The sequence below is a fragment of the Plecotus auritus genome (assembly GCF_963455305.1).
Source record: "Plecotus auritus genome assembly, chromosome: 9".
Classification (NCBI taxonomy): domain Eukaryota; kingdom Metazoa; phylum Chordata; class Mammalia; order Chiroptera; family Vespertilionidae; genus Plecotus; species Plecotus auritus.
The window spans coordinates 92,230,165-92,243,197 of record NC_137783.1 but is presented as its reverse complement, the minus strand read 5'-3'; positions in this window follow the sequence as shown (position 1 = coordinate 92,243,197).

The following is a 13,033-nucleotide window of genomic DNA, read 5'->3' as shown; positions in this document are numbered from 1 at the left end:
AAATACAAATAAGCACAATCATCTTAGTGATCAAACAGAAATACTGTTAGATAAAAATGAGTCTTATCTAATGATTTTATCAAGCCTCCTTCTTTGATATTTCAGAGAGGGAGGGAGAGGAAGAGGGAGATAGAAACATCAATGATGAGAGAGAATCATCATACAGCTGCCTCCTGCATGCCCCCTACTTGGGATCGAGCCTGCAACCTGGGCATATGCCCTGACTGGGAATTGAATTGGTGACCTCTTGGTTCTTAGATTGATGCTCAACTGCTGAACCACACCCAGCTAGGCCAGTCATTCATTCATTTTATAATATACTAGAGGCCCGGTGCACAAAATTCATGCATCGGTAGAGTCCTGAGGCCTGGCCAGCGATCAGGGCCAATCGGGGCCTTCCAGCTGCTGGCTGGAGCCTTCCTTTGTTTCATGCCACCCCCTGGTGGTCAGCGCACATCATAGCAAGTGATAGAACTCCTGGTCAAACTCCCACAGGGACACTTTGCATATTAGCCTTTTATATATATAGACTAGAGGCCTGATGCATGAAAATTTGTGCAAGAGTAGGCCTTCCTTCCCTTGGCTGCCGGCACTGGCTTCCCGCGGCACTTGCTTCCCTTGGGCTGCCTGCAGGCACCCGGGACCTGGGCTGGCTTCCCTCTGACTCCAGCTTCGTCAGGAAGGATGTCTGGAATGATGTCCAGAAGATGTCTGGTCTAATTAGCATATTACCCTTTTATTATTATAGACATTAACACACAATAGGTATTTTGCTAGATTCTGGGGACATGAGGTGAAAAACATGGTCCCTGCCCTCATGAAGACTGCAGTCTAGAACTAGCAGACAGACTAATGAAGCAATGACTTTCAAGTGCCTTGATTAGCATCATGGCATAACATTGTCTGGAGTGCAATGGGAGCATAGATGAGGGGTGTCTAACTCAACTAGGGTGTCAAGAGTGAGTGGAAATTAGGGAAGATATTCCTGATCTAGAGGAATGTCTGTGTAAATCTTGAGTTTTTAAATATGAAGAGAAGTTACCACGTACCCTTAAGAGGTGAGTACAAGAGATATGTATTGGGAAGAACTAGCATGAGCAAAAGCTCATGCGTGTGAGAGAATATGATAGGTTAGACTCAGCAAGCATGTCAAACTCGCCGCCCGCCTCACAAGTTTGACATGCTTGGGTTAGAGGAATTGGACCAGAAGACAAGGGTGTGCTGGAGACAGGAATGGGAGGTAAGAAGGGTAAGAGGTGATTATGGAAAGGAGATCAAGATCTGATCAGGAAGAGCCTTGAAAATAAGGCTAAGAATTTTGGAGTGTTTCCTAAAAGGGGAACCATTGAAGGAGTTAGTTGGCTTTGCCAAGGATAAATCCCAAGAGGAGACATGGCCTTGGCCAGTGCTTCTTCTTTCTACAGGCTTTTGAGTAGCCAGAAGTCTCAGGTGTTCAGTTCACCATGTTCCATTTGCATTCCTGAAGCCTAATGAAGTTTAGTTAGTTCAATTAATTCCCTTCAGGCATTTCAGTTGTGCCGCACTGTGCCATTTCAGGATCCAGGAAGCAGGTCTTGTGGTCAACTTCTATCATCTTCCAAATTTTCCTCATGCCTCTTTGGGAACAGCTCCCACTACATCCTTCTCTTGACAACCGTTGATCTCTTCTATGGTTGTACTTTGCTTTTTCTAAAATGTCATAAATGAAACTGAGTAGTATGTAACTTTTTAAAATATATATTTTTTTATTGATTTCAGAGAGGAAGGGAGAGGAAGAAAGAGATAGAAATATCAATGATGAGAGGGAATCATTGATCAGCTGCCTCCCGCACAACCCCTACTGGGGACTGAGCTTGCAACCCAGACATGTGCCCTTGACTGGAATCGAACCTGGGACCCTTGAGTCCACAGGCTGACACTCTACATACTGAGCCAAACTGGCTAGGGCAGTATGTAACCTTTTAATCTGGCTTCTTTTTCTTAATCCATTGGAGAGTCTTCAGTATTGTTGCATGTATCAGTGGTTCCTTTTTTCTTTTTCCTCTAAAATGTTTTTATTGATTTCAGAGAGAGAGGAAGGGAGAGGTATAGAGAGATAGAAACGTCGATGAGAATGAGAAACATAGGTTGGCCTCCTGCATGGCCCCTATCAGGGATTGAGCCCCAAACCCAGGCACGTGCCCTGACTGGGAATTGAACCAGTGACCTCTTGGTTCATGGTTTGATGCTCAACCACTGAGTCACACTGGTCAGGCAGTAGTTCCTTTTTATTGATGAAGAGTATTCCATTAAATCTTTATATTCTGCATACAAATTCTTTATCATATATATATTAGACTTTATATTTTAGAGCAGTTTCAGATTCACAGCAACATTGGTTGAGAGGAAGGTACAGAGATTTCCCATATATACCCTGCCCTCACATGTGCATAGCCTACTGCATTATCTATATCCCCCACCAGCATGGTATATTCACTACATCGACACATCATAATCATCCAAAGTTTATAAGGTTTACACTGGGGGCCATTCTTAGTGTTGTACATTTTATGGTTTGGACAAATGTATAATAACATGTTTTCACAGTTATAGTTTCACTGCCCTTGAGTTCCATGTATTCATTCCTCCCAGCCCCAACCCCTGGCAACCACAGATCTTTTTACTCTATCCATAATTTTGTCTTTTCCAGACAGTCTTATAGTTGGAATCATGCTGTATGAAGCCTTTTCAGATTGGCTTCGTTCACTTAGTAAGTATGCATGCAATGCTTCTCCATGTCTTTTCATGGCTTGATAATTCATTTCTTTTTAGCACTGAATAATATTCCATTATCTGGATATACCACAGTTTATTTATCCATTTACCTACTGAAGGAAATCTTGGTTGCTTCCAAGTTTGGGCAGTTATGAATAAAGCAGCTATAAACATCCATGTGCAGGTTTATGTGTGGGAAGTTTTAACTCCTTTAGGTAAACAGCAATGAAAGTCATCACTGAACCCATATGGTAAGAATTTGGTTATTTAAGTTTATATCTTGAACTGTGCCACTTGACACATGCCTGGGTTGTGGGTTCGATCCCCAGTGGGAGTGTGTAGGAGGCAGCCAATCAATGATTCTCTCTCATCATTGGGTTTCTATCCTTCTCTTCCTCTCCCTTCCTCTCTCTGAAATTAAAAAAAAACAACACGCAGATTTTAAAATAATCAATTTTCTCCTTCCTTTTTATACTTTTCTGCATTGTATTTATTCTTTCCCCTAGTCTTAACAGATACATTCCCATTGAAGGAAAAAAAATGTCTTTACTATTATCTCTGCCTCATTCTATTTGAAAACAAAGACCAGTAGTACTCTGAAATGGCTAATAAAATTCTAAACTTTTAAAAATTGTTATATAATAAGAGAATCAAAAGTATTATATAGCATTCTTGGAAATTAGTCATACTCTACTCTGTTCCCTCTTGAAAAATTTATTAAGGCCCTTTATTGCCTAGTAATTCTATATGCATGTAGCATATACCATAAACCACAATTATTTAGACACCAACTTTAGCAACCTGCCATTCTGCTTGAAATTCCATTTGCATTCTCTTGGGATTATGGTTATAATATCTTGCTTTATTTATTAAGTATATTAGTCTACAGTCTAAACTCTACACAGTGAGCAAGTTGCACTTAGTAAGCAAGATTCAAGTTTACTTTGTGTATTATAAACCATCGGAATAATGATTTTGTATTTTGCTCTCCTAATTGCCAAAATTGCTGAGTCATTTGGAAAAGATGATTACAGAGTTGGCCTGAAATTTCTTTATGGAAAAGTATGAAATGATAGGACAATATAAGGCAGAGAAGAAAAAACTAATGGGAATTTCCTCATGGTCTTTAAGCATCTTCAATCATCCAACAAATACTATGCCTAGTGCTGGGCCCTGGTTAGTTACTGGGAATAAGTAGCAAACACACAAAGTTCAAGTCCTCATGGTGGAACCATTGGAAGGAACAGAAAATAAATAAGTAACCAAATAAATAAAATAACTTTCTCTAACACAGGAGGATTCGTTGTTCAGAATGATATCCAACATCTTTTATCATTGCTGGGCTCAAATAGGAGAAAATGGGTTTAGGATAGGAAAGAAGTTCCTTTAACAGGGAAAGTCCATGGGGGCCTCCTAAGGGGAATAGGGAACACAGATTAAAGGTAAACTTTATTGAACCTGCTATTTAAACTGGCTAGTTTCTCACATGCATTATCTCATTTTCTGATCCCAACACGCCCTGTGAGTTAAGTTTTATGATCCCCATGTTATAGGTGACAAAGAGGCTATGCTACTGGGTTAAAGTCACACAGCTCGTCATTGCTGAGCTGGGGTTGATTCTCTTGGAGTCCAAGACTATTGCTTTCATTGTGCACTACCTGAGTTCAGGTGGATGGAGTATCGCCACTCTAAATCTCTCAACTTTGTATAGGATTGTTTAGGTAGTTTCTTTCCATAAAGAAAGGGAAAAGCCTTTATGGATAGTTTTCAAACCTTTTTTTCAGGAGCATAATCTAATTTTCAAACAAAATTGTACGTAGAACCACAATACATGAAACAAATTAGAGCAGGGCAGCCCTGTTGGAGCTGGGGTGTATTGTCCGAGCCTCACCCACTGCTCTCCTCACTCACCCTACCAAGGAAATTCTCCCTCAATGACTGGGCTCCACTGAGTCCCAGGAACTTTGCCTAGTATTATCATAGTATCAGGCTAAAACAAGATTAGACTTGGTTACTTGGAATCTTACCAAATTTGAATTTTGCCACCATAAAAAACAATCTCAGCCATCATAACTCTATTTGGGAAGACCTGGCCTTGACCATCATGTCTGACAATAGGGCACATTGAGGGCAGAGTTATTTGAGGCATGAGTTCAGTAAGGGAGTCTGTGGGAGCTGTGTCCAATGGACAAAAAGAGGCTTACATTCTCACTTCTTTATATTGAATGCAATAGTTCTAAACTTTGTAAATCTCAGGCCAGTGTGTTATGGACTCTTGGTAATGTTCTTTTACATTATGGAGTGGCTAATGAACTATTTCTCTCCATCTCAACCTCCAGACTGGGAAAATTAAAGGCTTTAATTGAGTCTTTGCTAGAGTCTTACATTTGGAGCCCTTCCTTGGAGCAACAAAGTGAGTAGATAATACTGAAAGAATATTACTTCATTTTTTTTTATCTGGTAGGCTCTGAAGTAGAGCTGAGCTGGAATCCAAGAGCAAACTCCACACAATAACAGGAGACATACTAACTGGCAGGGAAGGGGAGGAGCTTTGCTAATTAAGGAAATATTTCCTCTCTCAATATGAGTTTAATCAGTATTGCCCTCCATCCAAACTATACCTGACCCTAGGAGAGGTGAATGTACTATTATAAGAGGTTCCATAGAAATGGACATACCTGGAACTAACACAGAGGGGACTACTGCAAAAGAAGTCTAACTTGAGATCCACATCTACCCTTGACTATTGACCTTTGGCCTGGGATCCATCCTCATGCACCTCTTGCACACTTCCGTGGGATTGGGAGTCAGGGACCATCCCTGACCTTCCTGCTGTAGCCTCTGATTATGCTTCCATATCACATCACTCAATTGGGGAAATGCAGATGTTACACAGCAGACATAATGCCTAAGGCCCACAGTACTGTTAGGGGTGCTTGAAAATGTTTTAATTTCTTTTAAAATCCGAATAGAAAAAAAAATGTTAGGTAAAAGAAAATAATATATAATATTAATATATATTCATTTTTAAATTTTTCTTGAGGTTAGTGAATTAATTTTTTTTTAATTTAAACATTGTTGTATACAATATCATAGTAATTATATTAGTTTTAGAAGTACAGTATAATGGTTGGACATTTTTATGTCTTACAATGTTATCACCTCATGAATTCTAGTAATCATGTGCAAACATATCACAGTATTAATGACTATATACTTCTTCATGTTTTTCACCCCTCTCATCTCCCTTCCCTTCTGGTAACCATCCCTTTGGTCTCTGTTTCTATGAATGGATAAAGAACATGTGGTATAGATATACAATGGGATTTACACAGCAATAAAAAAATGAAATCTTGCTATTTGAGACAACATGGGTGGACCTAGAAGATACTATGCTAAGTGAAATGTCAGATAGAGAGAGATAAATGTATGGTTTCACTTATATGTGGAATCTAAAATATATTCATTTTTATACATCTGAGTTTTAAGATAAAATTTTAAATATTTTTTTCTTTTTATTGCTTTTTTAGAGAGAGAGAGGAAGGGAGAGGGAGAGAGATAGAAACATCAATGAGAGAGAAACATCAACATCCATCTGCGGCTTTCTGCATACCCCCTGCTGGGGATCAAGCCTGAAACCCCAAGCATGTGCCCTGACCAGGAATGCCTTTTGGTTCATGGGTCACTGCTCAGCACTGAGCAACACCAGCTGGGCTAATACTTTTTTTTTTTTTTAATTGAAGAAGGTGCCCATCAAGGTAAAAGTACTTAGGGCCAAGGAAAGTCAAATCCACCCTGTGCTCACTGGGTGGGGCTTCCTGCTTGAGAGGGATGGATTTTCCAGGGAAAGAGAGTGCTTGGGTGAGGAAAGTGCAAACGTCAAGGCTGGAGAGCTAGAGAGGAACTAGAAAATAGAGAATCTCTCCTTTGAAACATTTTTCCTCTTGTTTTATTTGGTACCTATGTAAGTAATCTTAAATCCATTCTGGAGAATAATGGGGTACATGTAGATAACCAGAAATACCTCTACAGCACAAAATATTCAGTGCTTGTAAGTTCAATTCTCCAGGAGTTATTTGACCTGTAGACCATTCACTGTAGACCAGGAGGTGGATAATATATTTGAAAAGATTTACATCACAGTGGTTAGCAGTTAACATCTAGTACATAATGGGAATTTTCCTTCCTCTGCACATTTTAATAATGTATTTCTCACAACTTGTTTGAAAAAGCAGGAGAGCAAGATGGTTCATGTTATAGATTAAAGAAAAGAGGCATGACAACCAAATGCAATCAATTACCCTGACCTGACTGTATTCTGAAAAAGAAAAAAAAATGTTATTTAAGGTATATTTGGGGACAATTGTCAAAATTTAACTATGGAATGTAGATTAGACAATACTACTAGTATTGTCTAATCTACATGTTAAATTTTGTGATTGTATTGTGGTTTTATGAGAGAATGGGAAGATATTTTGTTAACAAATGCATACTAACATATTAGGAGGTCAAAGTTAAAGTCTGCAACTTTTTTGTAACCAGGTCAGAAAAAAATATATACACATAAAGGGAAAATATTAAAGCAAATATATCAAAATGATAACTGGATATATTTTTAAATAAAAACTTCAAGATTAATTTAGAAAGTATCGTTGAAATAAGGTCCAAAGAAAACAACACCATTGATGCACTAACTTCACAGCTGTTAGTGCCTGGGGAATTAATTCTGTACAAGCAGGAACCATGGATACTGAATGAACTGATCTGAACTTGTCTGTACTTGTAGACTGTCATTATTTACAGGGGTTTACTAATAAAAGTCATTAAAACAATTTAAGCTACAGTCACTGGACTGAATAACTGAAAAACCGATTTGGGAGCTGACTTGCAGATTGAGTTTAAATTGTATTTTTCCTCATTGATAAAATTCAGACACCAATGCTTGGGACCACAGTAGGCATGAAATATGTTTTCAATGAGTGAATATGGTATTCTCTTATTGAACTATGCTAAACTAGATTCCCTCCACAATAGAGCATGAGATAAGAGTTTGGATGCAGGTCAATTATCTTGGGAAGTGTTTGCAAGGAACAGTAGAAAGGGACTGGGAAGAGGGTAACAAGGAAGAATGAAGCCAACCCAACGATGCGTTATCACCACTGTGGCGTCTGATACTTGGTCTCATGAAGCTACTAAATGCACCACAAAATCTTCTGCCCAATGGATGTTAGAGGGAATATTTATCCACCATTTCCCACCTACATTGGCCAAGGGTTGCTCCCATGCGGGGACAGCAGTAAGAGATGTACGTGCATCTGAGGTTACACTGTGTACAGCTGATCACCAAAGCAATGGCTGGAGATTAGAGGTAGGCCAAGGAAAATGTGAAGGGCAGCCAGCGAGCATAGCTCAGTGGTTGAGTGTCAACCTATGTACCAGGAGATCATGATTCGATTCCCAGTCAGGTCATATGCCTGGGTTGTAGGCTCCGTGGGGCGTGCAGTAGGCAGCCGATCAATGATTCTCTCTCATCATTGATGTTTGTACCTCTCTCTCCTTCTCCCTTCCTCTCTGAAATCAATAAAATATATCTATAATAATAAAAGCGTAATATGCTAATTAGACTGGATGTCCTTCCAGATGACCTTCCAGACGAAGCCGGGCCTGCAAGGGAAGCCCATGTCCCAGGTGCCTGCCAGCGGCTGGAGGGAAGCCTGGTCCTGGGTGCCAGAGGGAAGCTGATGCTGGGAGCTGGGGGAAGGAAGGCCTACTCTTGTACTAATTTCGTGCATTGGGCCTCTAGTATGTGTGTGTGTGTGTGTGTGTGTGTGTGTGTGTATCTGTGTGTGTGTGTGTGTACTAGAGGCCCGGTGCATGAAATTCATGCACGGGGGTGTGTGTTCCTCAGCCCAGCCTGCACCCTCTCCAATCTGGGACCCCTCAAGGGATGTCTGAATGCCTGTTTAGGCCCTATCCTGGTAGGATTGGGCCTAAATGGGCAGTCAGATATCCCTCTCACAATCCAGGACTGCTGGCTCCCAACTGCTTGCCTGCCTGCCTTCTTGATTGCCTCTAACCGCTTCTGCCTGCCAACCTGATCACCCCCTAACCACTCTCCTGCCAGCCTGATTGATGCCTAACTGCTCCCCTACCAGCCCGATTGCCCCTAACTGCCCTTCCCTGCAGGCCTGGTCACCCCTAATTGCCCTCCCCTGCCAGCCTATTCACCCCTAACTGCACTCCCCTGCCAGCCTCATCACCCCCAACTGCCCTCCCCTGCTGATCCAGTCACCCCTAACTGCCCTCCCCTGCCAGCCTCATCGCCCCCAACTGCCCTCCCCTGCTGATCCAGTCACCCCTAACTGCCCTCCCCTGCCAGCCTCATCGCCCCTAACTGCTTTCCCCTGCTGGTCTGGTGCCCCTCCCCAATTGTCCTCCCCTGCAGGCCTGGGTCCCCCCAAACTGCCCTCCCCTGCAGGCTTGGTCCCCCCCCAACTGCCCTCCCCTGCCCACCTTGTCACCCCTAACTGCCCTCCCCCTCTGCCAGCCTCATCGCCCCAACTGCTTTTCCCTGCTGGTCTGGTTCCCCCCCCCCAACTATCCTCCCCTGCAGGCCTGGGTCCCCCAAAACTGCCCTCCCCTGCAGGACTGGTCATCCCTAACTTCCCTGTCCTGCAGGCCTGGTCCCCCCCCCCAACAGCCCTCCCCTGCAGGCCTGGTCACCCCCAACTGCTCTCTCCTGCAGGCCTGGGTCCCCCCCAACTGCCCTTCCCTGCAGGCCTGATCACCCCCAACTGCCCTTCCCTGCAGGCCTGATCACCCCCAAATGCCCTCCCTTGCAGGCCTGGTCCCTCCCAACTGCCCTCCCCTGCTGGCCTGATCGCCCCCAACTGCCCTCCCCTGCTGGCCTGATCGCCCACAACTGCCCTCCCCTGCTGGTCATCTTGTGGCAGCCATCTTGTGTCCACATGGGGGCAGCCATCTTTGACCACATGGGGGCAGCCATCTTTTGTGTTGGAGTGACAGTCAATTTGCATGTTACTCTTTTATTAGATAGAATAGAGGCCTGGTACATGGGTAAGGCTGGCTGGTTTGCCCTGAAGGGTGTCTCAGATCAAGGTGGGGGGTTCCCTTGAGGCATGGGGAGGCCTGGGCGAGGGGCCTGTGGTGGTTTGCAGACCAGCCATGCCCCCCCGGTGACCCAAGCATAGGCTGGAAGCAGGTATCTGGGATTTATTTATCTTCTATAATTGAAACTTTATAGCCTTGAGCGGAGGCCAGGGCAGGCCAGGGCCGTGGGAAGCTTGGCTTCCTCCATCGCCGGGGGCAACCCAAGCCTCTGGCTGGCTCCAGCTCTGTGGCCGCTGCCATCTTGGTTGGATTAATTTGCATACTCACTCCTGATTGGCTGGTGGGCGTGGCTTGTGGACGTAGCGGAGGTACTGTCAATTTGCATGTTTCTCTTTTATTAGATAGGATGTGTGTGTGTGTGTGTGTATGTGTGTGTGTATATAAAAGAAAATGTGAAGGGTGTCATAAGACAAGCGTGATCTAGGATTAGCAACAGCATGAAGTGATTTGACACAAGTTCAAAAATACAAAATATGGCAAAAATTGTATTAAATTTACTTTTGTATATACTTGTAACCATGCTGTACTGCCTCTCTATTACAGGGAATATATAAGTGCCTTTAAAAATCATGTGTGGAAAAGGAGACATATGTAACACTTTCAACAATAAAGAATTTAAATTTAAAAAGAAGAAGAAGAAGAAGAAGAAGAAAAAGAACTATTTTCAGGAAGACACATATTACAGAGAAAAATTTGTGTAAGAAAACCCATTACAAAAAAAAAAATCATGTGTGGAGAGCACAATGTGACTAATTGGTATGTCATTACAGTAATCACAACAGAGAATTGAAAAATGCAGATAAGGCTTGAAAATGATTGATACTTCTGATTTTATAATGAGAAAATTTGGAAAAACTGAAAAGCTTTAACTGTTTAAAGTCAGTTATATACTTTCTCAACCATTCTGTCACTCTGTAGAGCTGTCTCATCAACACAAGTCAAATTTACCAGTAGGTGGTAAATTTGGAGAACTTGGTGATAAAGGTTATTCATCTATCTACTCAGAAACAAAGCACAGATTTTCAAACGTGGCTTTCTTGTCTAGATTATTTTCCATCTGCCCCTCCTTTTTAAATAGCAGTTTGTGATCGCTCCCAAACTCTCTGATTCATTCATTAAAAAAAAAAAAAAGTATTATTCATTTGAGTAGTTTCACTCAGCCAAGTCCAAGACTGGCCATCTTTGCCCAAGGCCATCATTACTTTTTGCATTTGTCAGCCCTCGGGGTCAATGGTTTCCCAAGAGAACCTGATGAAAGAATTTCTGATGGGGATTAAACAGAAGGCAGAGCAAGGTATAAAACACAGGATTTGGCCAGTATCTGAAGTAAGGCATATCACCTTCTTGGAGGGAGACAAGGGGTATGGCAGGGGTGGGCAAACTTTTTGACTCGAGGGCCACAATGGGTTCTTAAACTGGACCGGAGGTCCGGAACAAAAGCATGGATGGAGTGTTTGTGTGAACTAATATAAATTCAAAGTAAACATCATTACATAAAAGGGCACTGTCTTTTTTTTTTTTATTTAAATAGTTTTATTCATTTCAAACATTTTAACAAGAAGAATGTAAACACTAATTATTATAATTTGAAACTTCAAAAAATGGAGGAATCATAGCACAATAATATACCTTATATTGAAGATGGCAAAGGCAAAATAAAATTGCCTAACAAAGGAAAGGTACAAAAGCCTTTCAAATTAAACTTAAATATAATAAAATAATTTAAAAGTAAAACAAATAGAAAAGAACAAAATGTGTAAACAGTAAATTAAACATTTTCTTTAGTGCAACTTCCAAATTATGCCCGGGATGTAGATGTAGATGGCAATGTAGACTGGGTTGAAAGGTTTTTGGTCTTTAAAGCATCAACTTCAGTGGGAACAGTGTTGTTGGTCTCCTTTTTAGCTAATGCTCTGATACTGTGCTCTCCAGGGGCGTGTCTCCCTACATCACCACCATAACGTGTCTACGCATTCCCAGGGTGATGTCGGGGGATGCGTCCACGGGCATTACAAGGAGCCTCTGGAAGATTGAGAGGTTGTTCCTTCTACTGAATGGGCGGATATAAATCCACCCACTCAGAAGAAGGAGCTGCGGCTGTGTTTCCCTACGTTGCCATGTTAACACTGCTGCTGGTGAAGGAGTGGAGGGGAGAGCAAGAGAACCCTCCGCTCTTTCGGCTCCGTGGGCCGGATAGAACAGCCGAACAGATCCGGCCCGCGGGCCGTAGTTTGCCCACGGCTGGGGTATGGTGTGGGTTTTACAGGTAGACAGACCTGAGTTGGAATCCCAGCTCTGCCACACAAAGCTGTAACACCTTAGGTGGGTCACTTAAATTTCTTAAGTTTCCATTTCCTCAACTGTAAAATGGGGACAACAATGTTTGCCCCAGAGCCAGGCATACTATACGTATTCAATAATTAGCTATGATATTTATTTAATTTTAGGGTCTAAAACCAGGAAGTTAAATGAATCACATTCTTCAGTTCACTGTACACTAGTCTCACGGGTCTATGAATGCGCTATCTATATTGTATTATATTTTGCTTTCCCTTTCACTTCTCTCATTCCCACTCTTATTTTTCTTCCTTCTATTGGTACTCAATTTATTGTCTGTAGGATATCCTTGGATGTATGTTTGCTTGAAAAAAATTAGTACATACCCAGTTACATGTGTTCCTAATGTTTTAAAAATTAACGTGATATTTTGCCATAGTATAGATTGCAATCCTTTCTTGCTTTTTCTTCATCCAACACAATGTGTTGAAGATCTATTCTTGTTGCTGAATGTATCTCTAGGTCATCGCTTGTGACTGTTGGCCTAGTATTCCATTCTCTGTATCTACCACATTTTAGCCACTTATTGCCCCTTCCTATGGACCCCAAATAACTCTCATGAACTGTTTGTAATGTGCCTTCATAACCTCAGCACAACCTTTTTGATAGACCCAAGCAGTTAATTAAGTTCCACACATACTTATGATTAAAATCATCTTTGAAAACTAGGAATAGAGGGGCACTTCCTTAAAATAATAAACACTGAAAACCAGATATTCACAGCAAACATCAAACAAAACAGTTCCCTTGAAATCAGGAAGAAGACAGGAATGCCAGCTACCACAGTAACTTTCAACATTGTACAGGAAAA